We start from the raw sequence: 12,363 nt of genomic DNA, 5'->3' as shown, positions 1-12,363 counted from the left end.
GGGAGTTTTTCGTCGCACTCTTTCCGCATAGGGGCGGCTACGGAGGCGTCTAGGGCCGGGCTAAGTGCTGAGGCGGTGAAGAGAATCGGAAGGTGGGAATCGGGGAGGTTTAGGCTGTACGTTCGGCCTCATTTACTGAGTTAGGCCTGGGCGCGGGGGGGGGGGGGATATGTACTAGTACGGGATGACTGTTGCTGGGTCTTGTGTATTTACTGTTTTTTGTTTACAGGTTCTGAAGTTGCTTTGGTCTGGATTCTGGGCCATTCATACGTGTTCTGGGGTTCGAAAAGAGCCGATGTTCGTCCAAACGGGAGACAGCTTCGGATTCCCAGACATGAAGCCCAGGTTCGATGGATAGGGGTCCCTGGTATGCGGTGGAACAGGGTGCTGGGTGAGGTCCATAGATTCTCTCGCCTGGACCGGCCGCCTAATGTGTTGATCCTGCATGTGGGGGGCAATGACATGGGGGTCAGGTCCATGAGGGACCTCATACGTGACATTAAGTGTGACAGCCTTCGGTTGAAGGCTGCCTACCCGGGCATGGTCTTGATATGGTCGGATATGGTCAGCAGGATGTCATGGAGGTGGGCGCAGTCCGACAAGAAGGTGGACAGGGCCCAGGTTAAGGTTAACAAGGAGGTGAGCAGGTTTTTTGTTAGGAATGGGGGATTGGCCATTAGGCATCGGGAATTGGAGTTTGAGACATGGAGATACTTGAGGAGTGACGGGGTTCATTTAAATGAGGTGGGGACGGACTTGTGGGCGTTAGGCCTGCAGGAGGGGATCCAGAGGGGACTGTGCGTGTGGCGGTGCTCGAAAGGGTAAGGCTTTACCACCTTTCAAGCTGTGGCTGGTTGTTTGGGGGGTCAGTTTAGAAGGGTAAGTGGTGCAGGTGGTAATTAGGTTGTACCCATCCATGGGGATGGGGATGGTTGGTGATGTACTTCCTGGTTACAAGGGGGTAACCGGAGGAGAAAAGGGGGTAGGTCACTGCATTGGTTTGGGTTTAGCCTCCGAGACAGGGGATGCCGTCTGGAGGTCAAGAGGTCAAATATATGGTGCAGTGACCAGTAGGGTCTTGGATATGCTAATGACCCATGTTCAAGTGTTAAAGGAAAAGTTTACAAGTTATTATTATTAAAAGTTATTTATTAAAAGTTTATATTTTATATTTATATATTTTGGTTAATAAATCAAGGCCTTTGGCCCTTTACTCCAAACACAGTCTGGTCTGGTTTAATGGGGTGTGAGGGGGTTTGGAGAAAAGGGGGGTGATGGGGGGTATGTGGCAAAAGGTGGGGGGGTGGAAGTGTCAGACAATACAAATGTCAAGAGAGGCCACGGAGCAGCAGCCAAAGGCTGCTAAGCGCAGGGACGGCATGACAGTTGTTTGCATGCACTGTCGCCGCTTTAAAACAATACAGATGGGTCGCTTTAAGAAGCCGGGTAGGCGGAGCCAGGGGGCGGAGCTAGCACGTTTGGCCGGGAAGCCGAGCGGAAGCTAGGCCACTTGGAGAGTGGAGGAGGAAGAGATTCCCACCCACCCTCCCCTGTGGTTGGTAGGATTCGGTTGTGAGGGGGTGTTGGCAGGGTGTGCTGGTTGTTTGGGGGGTCAGTTTAGAAGGGTAAGTGGTGCAGGTGGTAATTAGGTTGTACCCATCCATGGGGATGGTTGGTGATGTACTTCCTGGTTACAAGGGGGTAACCGGAGGAGAAAAGGGGGTAGGTCACTGCATTGGTTTGGGTTTAGCCTCCAAGACAGGGGATGCTGTCTGGAGGTCAAGAGGTCAAATATATGGTGCAGTGACCAGTAGGGTCTTGGATATGCTAATGACCCATGTTCCAGTGTTAAAGGAAAAGTTTACAAGTTATTATTATTAAAAGTTATTTATTAAAAGTTTATATTTTATATTTATATATTTTGGTTAATAAATCAAGGCCTTTGGCCCTTTACTCCAAACACAGTCTGGTCTGGTTTAATGGGGTGTGAGGGGGTTTGGAGAAAAGGGGGGTGATGGGGGGTATGTGGCAAAAGGTGGGGGGGGGTGGAAGTGTCAGACAATACAAATGTCATGGGCTAGCAAGTGTATATACTAATTTTCAAGCATATTTGATATGTTTATGTGTACATATGTTCAGAGTGTCTGGCCTCTATCATTGTCTCCAGCACCATTTTGGAGAAGCCTGCTGTCCTGATAGGACAGCAAATCTCTGGAGATTTGGTCGGCCATTTCTGGGTGGATACTTTATATAAGAAAGTCCAGCCACGTTTAGTTCAGTTCATGTGTGTGCCTAGACAGGGATAGGGAACCCGCTTGTCAGGGAGCGTTAGGAGAAGATAGGGAGAGTGTTCCGGCTTGTAAGGGATAGTTCACGGTTCCTACGGAGTCCTGCATCAGCAATACTGGTCAGAAAGACTTCAGATAATAATACCGGTGGTCTCACTGTGAGAGCGTGACAAGCGGATCAGATGCCTATATCCATCTGCTGAAGGAATACCGTTGTACCGGGTAATATGTGTGAATAGCAGCCTCTACAGATATGCATTGTGTGCTTGAGTTTATACTATGTTAGTCAGTGGAAAGTGCCTATAGTGCTGATGAATACAATTACTGCTTACATCAGAAGTGACTGTGCTGTGTATCTATGCCTCCATGCTTGGAGCGAAACTACGTGCCTTACTGCTGTAAATACTCTTTCTACTACCATCTCTCTGGTAATAAACGTTGCCTGGTTTATAAAGTCAGTACGTGTGATTCCCTCTGTGAAAATGCTAAACTCTTACAAGGGGGTCACAGATCTGAATGCCGATACTGTGCGTTCGGATACATGCATCCCTTCCTGTCTGCATGTCAAATTGTGACATTTGACTGTCCATGCAGCTGCTGCGTGCTAATTGACTTTGACTGGACTGCTTGCACAGGGATGTCCAGAACACCATGCATCCCCACGTGGTGCACGCCCATCACACTGGGCATGGACGCATATGCTCCATGTGAATGAGGCCTAATTGTCATGTGGGCCAGATAGCAGGAATGATTTTGTGTAATTAAAAGAGAAGTATGGGAATTTTGTTTATGAATCATATTTACCTAGGTAGATGCTGCATCTGTCCCCCACCGGCTTTAAAGCTGAGAACCAGGTAATCAAACAGCCAATCACTTCTCAGGCCGTGTACACACGCGCCCAACCTTGTTCGGCAAACAGTTTCGGCAAACAGTCCGCTCAAAATTTGCATGAGCGGACTTGCCCACACACGAGCGGACTGTTTCAGCGAACTGTTTGCCAAACAGTTGGCTCAACTTTTGAAATGAACGGACTCGCCCACGTAAGGAGGAGGCAAATCCGCCCATTTCGAGCGCGTGTACAGGTAGGCGGGGCCCGCGAAGGAGACGTCGCGGGCTCCGCCGCCTGGAATGGGCTTAAAGGGGAACCCCAACGCCGAAAAAAATCGGCGTGGGGGTTCCCCCAAAGTCCACACCAGACCCTTGTCCGAGCACGCTACCCGGCCGGCCAGGAAAGGGGGGCGAGCGAGCGCGCCCCCCCTCCTGAGCCGTACCAGGCCGCGTGCCCTCAACATGGGGGGGTGCCTTGGGGAAGGGGGGGCCGCGCGGCCCCCCCACCCCAAAGCACCTTGTCCCCATGTTGATGAGGACAAGGGCCTCTTCCCGACAACCCTGGCCGTTGGTTGTCGGGGTCTGCGGGCGGGGGGCTTATCGGAATCCGGGAGCCCCCTTTAAGAAGGGGGCCCCCGGATACCGGCCCCCCACCCTATGTGAATGAGTATGGGGTACAATGTACCCCTACCCATTCACCTGTGAAATAAAGTACAAAAAAAAACACAACACAGGGAAAAAATATTTTATTGCACAGCTCCGGGGGTCTTCCGTCTTCGGGGGTCTTCTCGCCGGACTCCTCCGCTATCTGTGTGTAGCTCTTTTACTAGCGGAGGAGTCCGGCTTTCTTCCTCCCCGCCGCCGGCCTCTTCTCCCGACTTCGGGGGTCTTGTCCCCCTCTTCGGTTCTTCTGCCGGGCCACCGCGCCTTCTTGTAGCTCTTTTGCAGGCGGTGGCCCGGTCTTCTGTCGCCGCTGCCTTCCGTTCTTCTGTCGCCGCCTTCGGTTCTTCTGCCGGGCCACCGCGCCTTCTTGTAGCTCTTTTACAGGCGGTGGCCCGGTCTTCTGTCGCCGCTGTCGCCGCCGACTTCCGTTCGTGTTCTTCTTCTTGTTCTTCTCCAGGAGATGTTGACACGTCGCTCCCTCCGGCCGGAATGCCAGAGCCGCGCTGTGCGGTCACTTATATAGTGACAATGGGGCGGGGTCACATGGTATATGTCACATGGGTTGGTCACATGGGTTGATGTCACATGGGGACTATGACATCGTAAGGGGGCGGGGTCACCATGTGACCAACCCATGTGACATATACCATGTGACCCCGCCCCATTGTCACTATATAAGTGACCGCACAGCGCGGCTCTGGCATTCCGGCCGGAGGGAGCGACGTGTCAACATCTCCTGGAGAAGAACAAGAAGAACAAGAAGAAGAACACGAACGGAAGTCGGCGGCGACAGCGGCGACAGAAGACCGGGCCACCGCCTGTAAAAGAGCTACAAGAAGGCGCGGTGGCCCGGCAGAAGAACCGAAGAGGGGGACAAGACCCCCGAAGTCGGGAGAAGAGGCCGGCGGCGGGGAGGAAGAAAGCCGGACTCCTCCGCTAGTAAAAGAGCTACACACAGATAGCGGAGGAGTCCGGCGAGAAGACCCCCGAAGACGGAAGACCCCCGGAGCTGTGCAATAAAATATTTTTTCCCTGTGTTGTGTTTTTTTTTGTACTTTATTTCACAGGTGAATGGGTAGGGGTACATTGTACCCCATACTCATTCACATAGGGTGGGGGGCCGGTATCCGGGGGCCCCCTTCTTAAAGGGGGCTCCCGGATTCCGATAAGCCCCCCGCCCGCAGACCCCGACAACCAACGGCCAGGGTTGTCGGGAAGAGGCCCTTGTCCTCATCAACATGGGGACAAGGTGCTTTGGGGTGGGGAGGCCGCGCGGCCCCCCCTTCCCCAAGGCACCCCCCCATGTTGAGGGCACGCGGCCTGGTACGGCTCAGGAGGGGGGGGCGCGCTCGCTCGCCCCCCTTTCCTGGCCGGCCGGGTAGCGTGCTCGGACAAGGGTCTGGTGTGGACTTTGGGGGAACCCCCACGCCGATTTTTTCCGGCGTTGGGGTTCCCCTTTAAGCCCATTCCAGGCGGCGGAGCCCGCGACGTCTCCTTCGCGGGCCCCGCCTACCTGTACACGCGCTCGAAATGGGCGGACTTTCCGAGCGGGAACAGTCCGCTCATTTCGAAAGTACAGCGGACAGGCCCACACACGGGCGGACTGTTCGCTCAAACACAGTTTCAGCGGACAGTTTTTCGGAATTTCCGAAAGACTTTGTCCGTCCAACTGTCCGCTGAAACTGTCCGCTGAAAGCCCACACACGAGCGGACTGTCCGCCCAAACACTGTTCAGCGGACAAGGTTGGGCGAACAGTCCGCCCGTGTGTACGCGGCCTTAGTGCTCCCTAAGCAGAGAACTGGTGGCTGTCAGTCTGTGGCTCGGCTCTGCCCTGCCCCCCCCCCATGCTCACTAAAACACTGGGCATTGGAGGGGGCGGGAGTGGCCAGCCCAGGCCGCTGAGAGGCTGAGCTGGGTGCCAGGCCAGGCATGTGAGCAGATCCCAACCATATGGTCGCAATCTTAACCCAGCCTGGACCAATTCTGTGACATCAGCCGAGAGAAAGCTTAAGCCCACTGTCAGCTGAAAATGGGTCACAGAAGTGCAAAATAATCTGCACTGCTGTGATCAACAGAAGTACAACCAAACAGGCTTTAGATGTACTTCTCCTTTAATAAATCTATCACACGACCTGTCTCTCTGCTCCTGTTTGGCATTTGGCATAAATGTCCCTATTTATGTTGTGAACTCACCCTCCAGGGCCCAGGCAGGCTTTTTATCAGCCCAGGCTTTAAATCCAGGCTCTCGCAGATTCCCTGTCTCCTAATCTGGGACCTCCAGGTACTGCCTCACCTAGTTCAGTATCTCCCTTGTCCCCCAACTATCCAGGAGCCTTTGCCACACCAACTACCATTTCCTAGTCATTTTCCTCCTCTGCACCCACCCATCCCCTAGTTCAGGGCCTCCTCTGTGTTCCTTTGCTAGTCCAAAGCCTCCTTTACAGCCCACCCCAAATTAAGAGCCTCCTCTCCACCCTGCTCTTCGAATCCAGGTCCTTTATCAACCCCACTTTTCAAGTCCATGGCCTCCACTGTACATCCCCCAGTCCATGGCCTCCGTTGTACTCCCCAGTCAAGGGCTTTCTGTTTACTCCCCTCCTAGTTCAGGGCCTCCTCTGCATTCCCCCAGTCCAGGGCCTCCTCGGCACCCCCCCAGCCCAGAACCTCTTCTGCATCCCCCAAGTCCAGGGTCTACACTGCACCCCCCCCCCCCCCCCGAGGTCATGGCCTCCTCTGAACCCCCCCAGCCCATCAGGACCTCCTCTGCTTCCTTCAAGTCCAGGGTGCCCTCTGCACCCCCCCCCCAGCCCAGGGCCTCCTCTAATGCCCCCAGTCCAGGGCCTTCTTTGAAGCCTCCCCTTCTCTGGCATGCCTCACACAGAAAATACAGGCTCTTTGGGCACTGGGCAGGACTAGGATGGAGACCTACCTGTCCATTTAACTTGATCGGGTGGCAGTGACAACCTTAGAGCAGCCTTTCCTAGTAAGGCATCCCCCCTGAACCCCCCCCCCCCCCCATTTCGACCCTGGTTTTCATACACAATATTACACTGGAATGTAACTAATAGTTATTTCTAGGTAGTCTCCTAGCCTGCATGTTTAGCCTAGATATACCAATAATACTCTGTCTACCACTTTTAATGGCATTTATGAAATATATAGGCTGTTGTATTGTGAGCAGCAGTTTTTCGAATGGCATTTTTTTTGTGAAAAATACACTTTAGTAAATAAAAAAAATGCATATATATATATACACACACACACACACACACACACCAAATTTGGCACTGGCTAATAAAGATGCGCATGCGAGAACCTGCATGCACACAAGCTATTGCAGATTTTCCTGCGTGAAAGTGCACCTTTTGACAGATGTTGGTGCCGAACTCAGCCAGTGCTCGGGATCAGTGCTGTTTTGTTTTTCAACCTTTCCTGTATCCTGTCTTTCTGTTATCCTGTATCCTGATTCTAGTTGCTGACCCGGCTTGTCTGACCACTCTCTGAACTCTGCGCTGACCCCGGCTTATCCTTGACCTCCACTTCTGTCTGCTCCATCAGCTTCTATTGCACTGATAGGCTCCTGACCCAGCTTGTACCCAGACCACGCTATTGCCTGCTCCTCTGTATCTGATCTGTCCTGCCTTTATATGACCTGGCTTGCCTGACCCTGCTTCCTGTCACATCCTGCTGTGCCTGCTGTTCAACAGTCTGCTACCAGCGCATGCCTCACCTGCACGCTGTCACCAATACTAGCCTGCTGCAGTCTGCTATCCTCCAGCTGCCTACCAGCCTGACTGCTGCACTGACGTCTTCTAATGACCTCTCCTGCCTGGCGTGGATACCTGTTCTGCTACTGGCAAGACCTACAGGCACCTATGCCACTCTGCACTCCTGCCCCTTCTGTTCATACTAGCAGGGGCCCCAAGTCAGAGGTGTAAGAGAGGCCTTCTTCATAATTTCAGGCTCTGCTACCAGGTACATGATAATTGCTCTCACTCTGACATTCGCAGTGATACCTTACATGTGTACTGCGAACATTGTATACATACATGGGCAGGACCTAGGTATGTGATGACCACTGCACACCAACACGGGGGGACAAGGGCGCTTTAAAAATTTAATTTTTTTCATTTTTAACCTGTCCTTTAAAAAAAACTATTTTTTTGATCACTTATATTGCTATCGCAAGGAATGTAAACATTCTTTGCGATAAAAATACAGCATGACAGTTCCTCTTTATGGAGAGATCCGAGGTCTAAAAGACCAAATAAATCTCTCCTCTACCCTAAAAAGCAAAAGATCAACAAAAAAATTGATCTTTTGCTTTTAAAAAAAAAATGTCATTGTTTACATGGGGAACAGGAAAATGGAGTTAGTAGAATCAAATAACACCATTTTATTGAACATAGCACACTTACAAGTTAAAATCTTGGTGTCCAACCTCAGCTGGAACCACTAGGAAAGCAGGCAGCAGGCAGAAAACAGGCTGTGTATAGACAAGCCAACCATGTAGCAGCAGTGATACATTTAGCACCAGAACAAGACAAAAACTACAGACAAGCCAGTGGCATCTATGGCCGTACGCAGGGGCAGCCATCCATCAAATTCAAAAGCTGATGTCAGATGTGGTTTTGAGGGAGATAACGGCCTTTAAGCTGAAGCGGCTAGAGTGGGAGGGGGCAAGAAAAAGAGTGAGAGGGTGGAATGTGCAATACTACTGTATGATGGACTAAAGGTACTAAAATAATCAGCATATAAAGAGAAGGTGGGGGGGGGGGGGGGGGGGTGGAAGCAGGTAAAACATGAACTTAATGGATAGCACACATTTTACAATATAAGGCATATAAAACACTAATGCCGCGTACACACAGATGGATTTTCTGATAGAAATGTTTGATGGGAGCTTGTTGTCGGAAATTCCAACAGTGTGTAGGACCAATCGGACATTTTCCATCGGAATTTCCGACAAACTAACATTTGAGATCTGGATCTCAAATTTTCCGACCACAAAATCTGTTGTCGGAAATTCTGATCGCGTGTACACAATTTCGACGCACAAAATTCCATGCATGCTCGAAATCAAGCAGAAGAGCAGCACTGGCTATTGAACTTAAATTTTCTCGGCTCATCGTACATGTTGTACGTCACCGCGTTCTTGACGTTCGGAATTTCTGACAAGATTTGTGCGACTGTCTGTATGCAAGACAAGTTTGAGCCAACATCCGTTGGAAAAAATCCATGGATTTTGATGTCGGAATGTGCGATCATGTGTACGAAGCATAATAATAATTTGTCCATGTAATATTTTATGGGAAAATTATGTTGGCAAAAAGAATATCAATAAACCAATGTATACACTGTATAATTATAAACAAAAATGCGGTTGTAAATGGATATAACAAAATCTGAACACAATATAACCCAATATTAGATGATGATAAAATGATAATAAAATCTTGGGTGTCAGAAAATAAAAAAAATATATAATATAATTCTATATAAAAAAAAGAAATAAGGAATAATATATCAAACTAGAAAATACTTGCATGATCAATTCTGTTCTGGTATAAGAATAGATAAAGGCATGTAACGGATGACAAGTAATTCATATCTAACCAAACACAAACAGTGCCAAAAGTGGCTACTGAAAATGCAATGGTGAGTAGAGCATCATAAAGTATAAATAATAAAACAAAAAATATTGTAAAATAATAGAAAAAATGAATATTTAGAGATATTATAAAATGTTGTGGACCTCAAGCTATTCATGGGAGCTCAATACAAAGAATTACCGCTCTAAGGTAATGACTTCTCCCAAAACAGCTGTCTCCACAATCCCACAGGGTGCTGGCTCTGTTTGCAACAGGAACTGAAGTAGAAAAGATGTAGCTGGATAGCCGCACTCCGAATTATTCAACTTTATTTAAAAAATGTAATTAAAATCATAGCATCTAGGCTGGTAAACAGACTAACTGCACAGCCACTGACATGTTTCACACCGAACATGGTGCTTAGTCATAGCTGGGAGCTCCACAGAGGTCAGAGTATTGAGGGTAAAAATCCAAAAGGTTGCTCCGTGGCCCACACTAGAAGCCCTTCCGTGGAGCAATCATGTTGCAGCTGAAAGTGTCATATACACTGTGGTCAATGTTTTCCTCATCGATCAGCCTCCTATGCTCTCCATGTTAATGGGGACAAGAGCCTCTTCCCAACAAGCCCGTCATTGGTTGTTGGGGTTCGTGGGCAGGGCGCTTATTTGAATCTGGAAGCCCCCTTTAACATGGGGGCCTCCAAATCCCAGCCCCCCCATGTGAATGGGTATCAGGTACATTCTACCCCTACCCATTCCAAAAACCAAAAAAAGCCAAAAAACACGACAGTTTTTTTTTTTTAATAAAGGAATTGTCAAAAATTGTCACGCGATGTCCATCCATCTTCAATCACGCCGCCCGACGAACCCAAAAAATAGATTCCAGATTCCGATAAGCCCCCCACCCACAGACCTCAACAACTAATGGCCAGGGTTGTTGGGAAGAGGTGCATTGGGGGGCACACCATACCACTCCCCCCATGTTGAGGGCATGTGGCCTGGTATGATTCGGGGGGGCTCTCTTGTCCCCCCCTATCCTGACCTCCAGGCTACATGCTTGGATAAGACAAGAAAAAAACAGAAAAGCTCCTCTGAGTGTTGTTATCCAACACTTACATCAAAGTAAGGGATGACAGGCTCTTGGGAAGTGAGATCTCCCGGATTGGTCTCGGATGTCTCTGGCGTGTCCTGTGTGAGCAGAATGCCCAGCTGCGGTAACAGTGATAACCCTGGAGGAAGCCGGCTGATCCTCTCGATGGCTGGGGGAGATGGAGGTATTCAGCTCTGTGAGCGAGCCAGTGAGCGTGTGACGTCACCGGGGTATGGGAGAAACCCAATGTGTTTCAGAGCATGCGTGAGACTCATACAAAGCATGCACACCCCTTTCTCAAGTGTACCCTGTTTTAGGGGAGCCAGCCTGCACTTTTGATTTTTCATATTCTTGTCCCATAGACTTTAATAGGGTTCGTACGTTCGCTAGAACTTTTTGCCTATTCACATGTTCTGGTGCAAACCAAATGGGGGGGGGGGTGTTCGAACCATCTTGTCAGAGAGATTACCTGGTTAGACGATGTGCTGGCCGTTATGGTGGGCGCCGGTGCGTGCCGATGCACGTTGGCGCAAGCGATCCTGTGCACGCTGGTGTGCGAGCTTCTGTGGGCACTGGTGTGCATGCTCCGGTTGGCCCTGGTGTGTGCACTAGCGTGCGCTCCCCTGTGGGCACTGGTCTGCATGCTCCTATCCAACCCGCTGACAAAGTGAGCATAATGCGTACGGGGGAAGGAGCTACGTCTGACGTCACCCGCTGTCCTTCTGAATTAATATGTTACTCCATGTCTCGTGTTTATGCTTGAACTGACCAGCTCTATGTGAGTAGGTTTTTTATCTACTTATAAAAGCTGGATTGTTTTAAATGGAGAACACTTTGATTTATTCTTTTATTTATACTGTCTTGGGCAAAACCAGTTCTTGTTGTATTTCACCCATTGCTGCAACATGTGCTTATGACCACCTGTTAGGTCAGGGGTCCATTACTTGAGGTGAGCGAAGCGAGTGCTTTGGAGGTGGAGGGATTGTTACTTGAAGCTTTTGCTCCTGGACTTTTTTTTTCCATCACATGGACATTTTCTGATGTTATAATTACCTGCTCTGTACAGTGGTTTTGCACAGAGCAGCCCATGTCCTCCTCTTCTTGGATCCCTTGCCGGATCTCTTGGCCTCTCCCTCCTGCTGAGTGCACCACAATGGTGTGGGGCCCCCCAAATCCATACCAGACCCTTATCTGAGCATGCAGCCTGGCAGGCCAGGAAAGGTGGGACAAGTGAGCACCCCCCCTGTACCATACCAGACCACATGACCTCAACATGGGGGATGCATTGGGGCAAGCAACTTATTCCCATGTTTATGGGGACAAGGGCCTCTTACTGACAACCCTGGTTTATGGTTGTGGGGGTCTGTGGGCAGGGGGCTTACTGGAGTTTGGTCACCTGGTGGCACCAACCCCATACCTATTTAGGAACTGTCAGACGGGGGAGCATGCATTTGGCAATCAGCCTTTGCTGCAGAGAGAGTGTTTGTTTTGGGTCTGTCGCTGAGGCAGACATCATGATTGAGGATGGGTCTACTGGGGCGGGGGGGGGGGGGAACTGTCAAACTCATGTTGCGTCTCACTTTTTTGGTGAATGAGTAGGGTTTGCCATATACGTGGGGGGGGGGGGATCTGGAAAGGAGGCTTTCAGATTCAGATAAACCCCTGGCCCACAGACCCCCACAACCACTGCCCAAGGTTGTCGGGAAGAGGCCCCCGCTCAAGGTGCTCATCCATTGTTAAGGATGCAGCAGCTGGCTTCCTGGCCCCGCTCCAGCAAAACCTATTGACTGTGCACTCAATGTTCGGACACCAAAATGGGCGATGTTAATGCCGAACTTATACCTGGCCTGAACTGTTTGCCCATTCCTACTCAGAGTCTGTAATGCAGCATAAGCTCACACAT

The sequence above is a fragment of the Lithobates pipiens genome, unplaced genomic scaffold, assembly GCF_037356315.1.
Source record: "Lithobates pipiens isolate NorthernLeopardFrog02 unplaced genomic scaffold, aLitPip1_a1.2 Scaffold_10, whole genome shotgun sequence".
NCBI lineage: Eukaryota > Metazoa > Chordata > Amphibia > Anura > Ranidae > Lithobates > Lithobates pipiens.
This window is presented reverse-complemented; position numbering follows the sequence as displayed.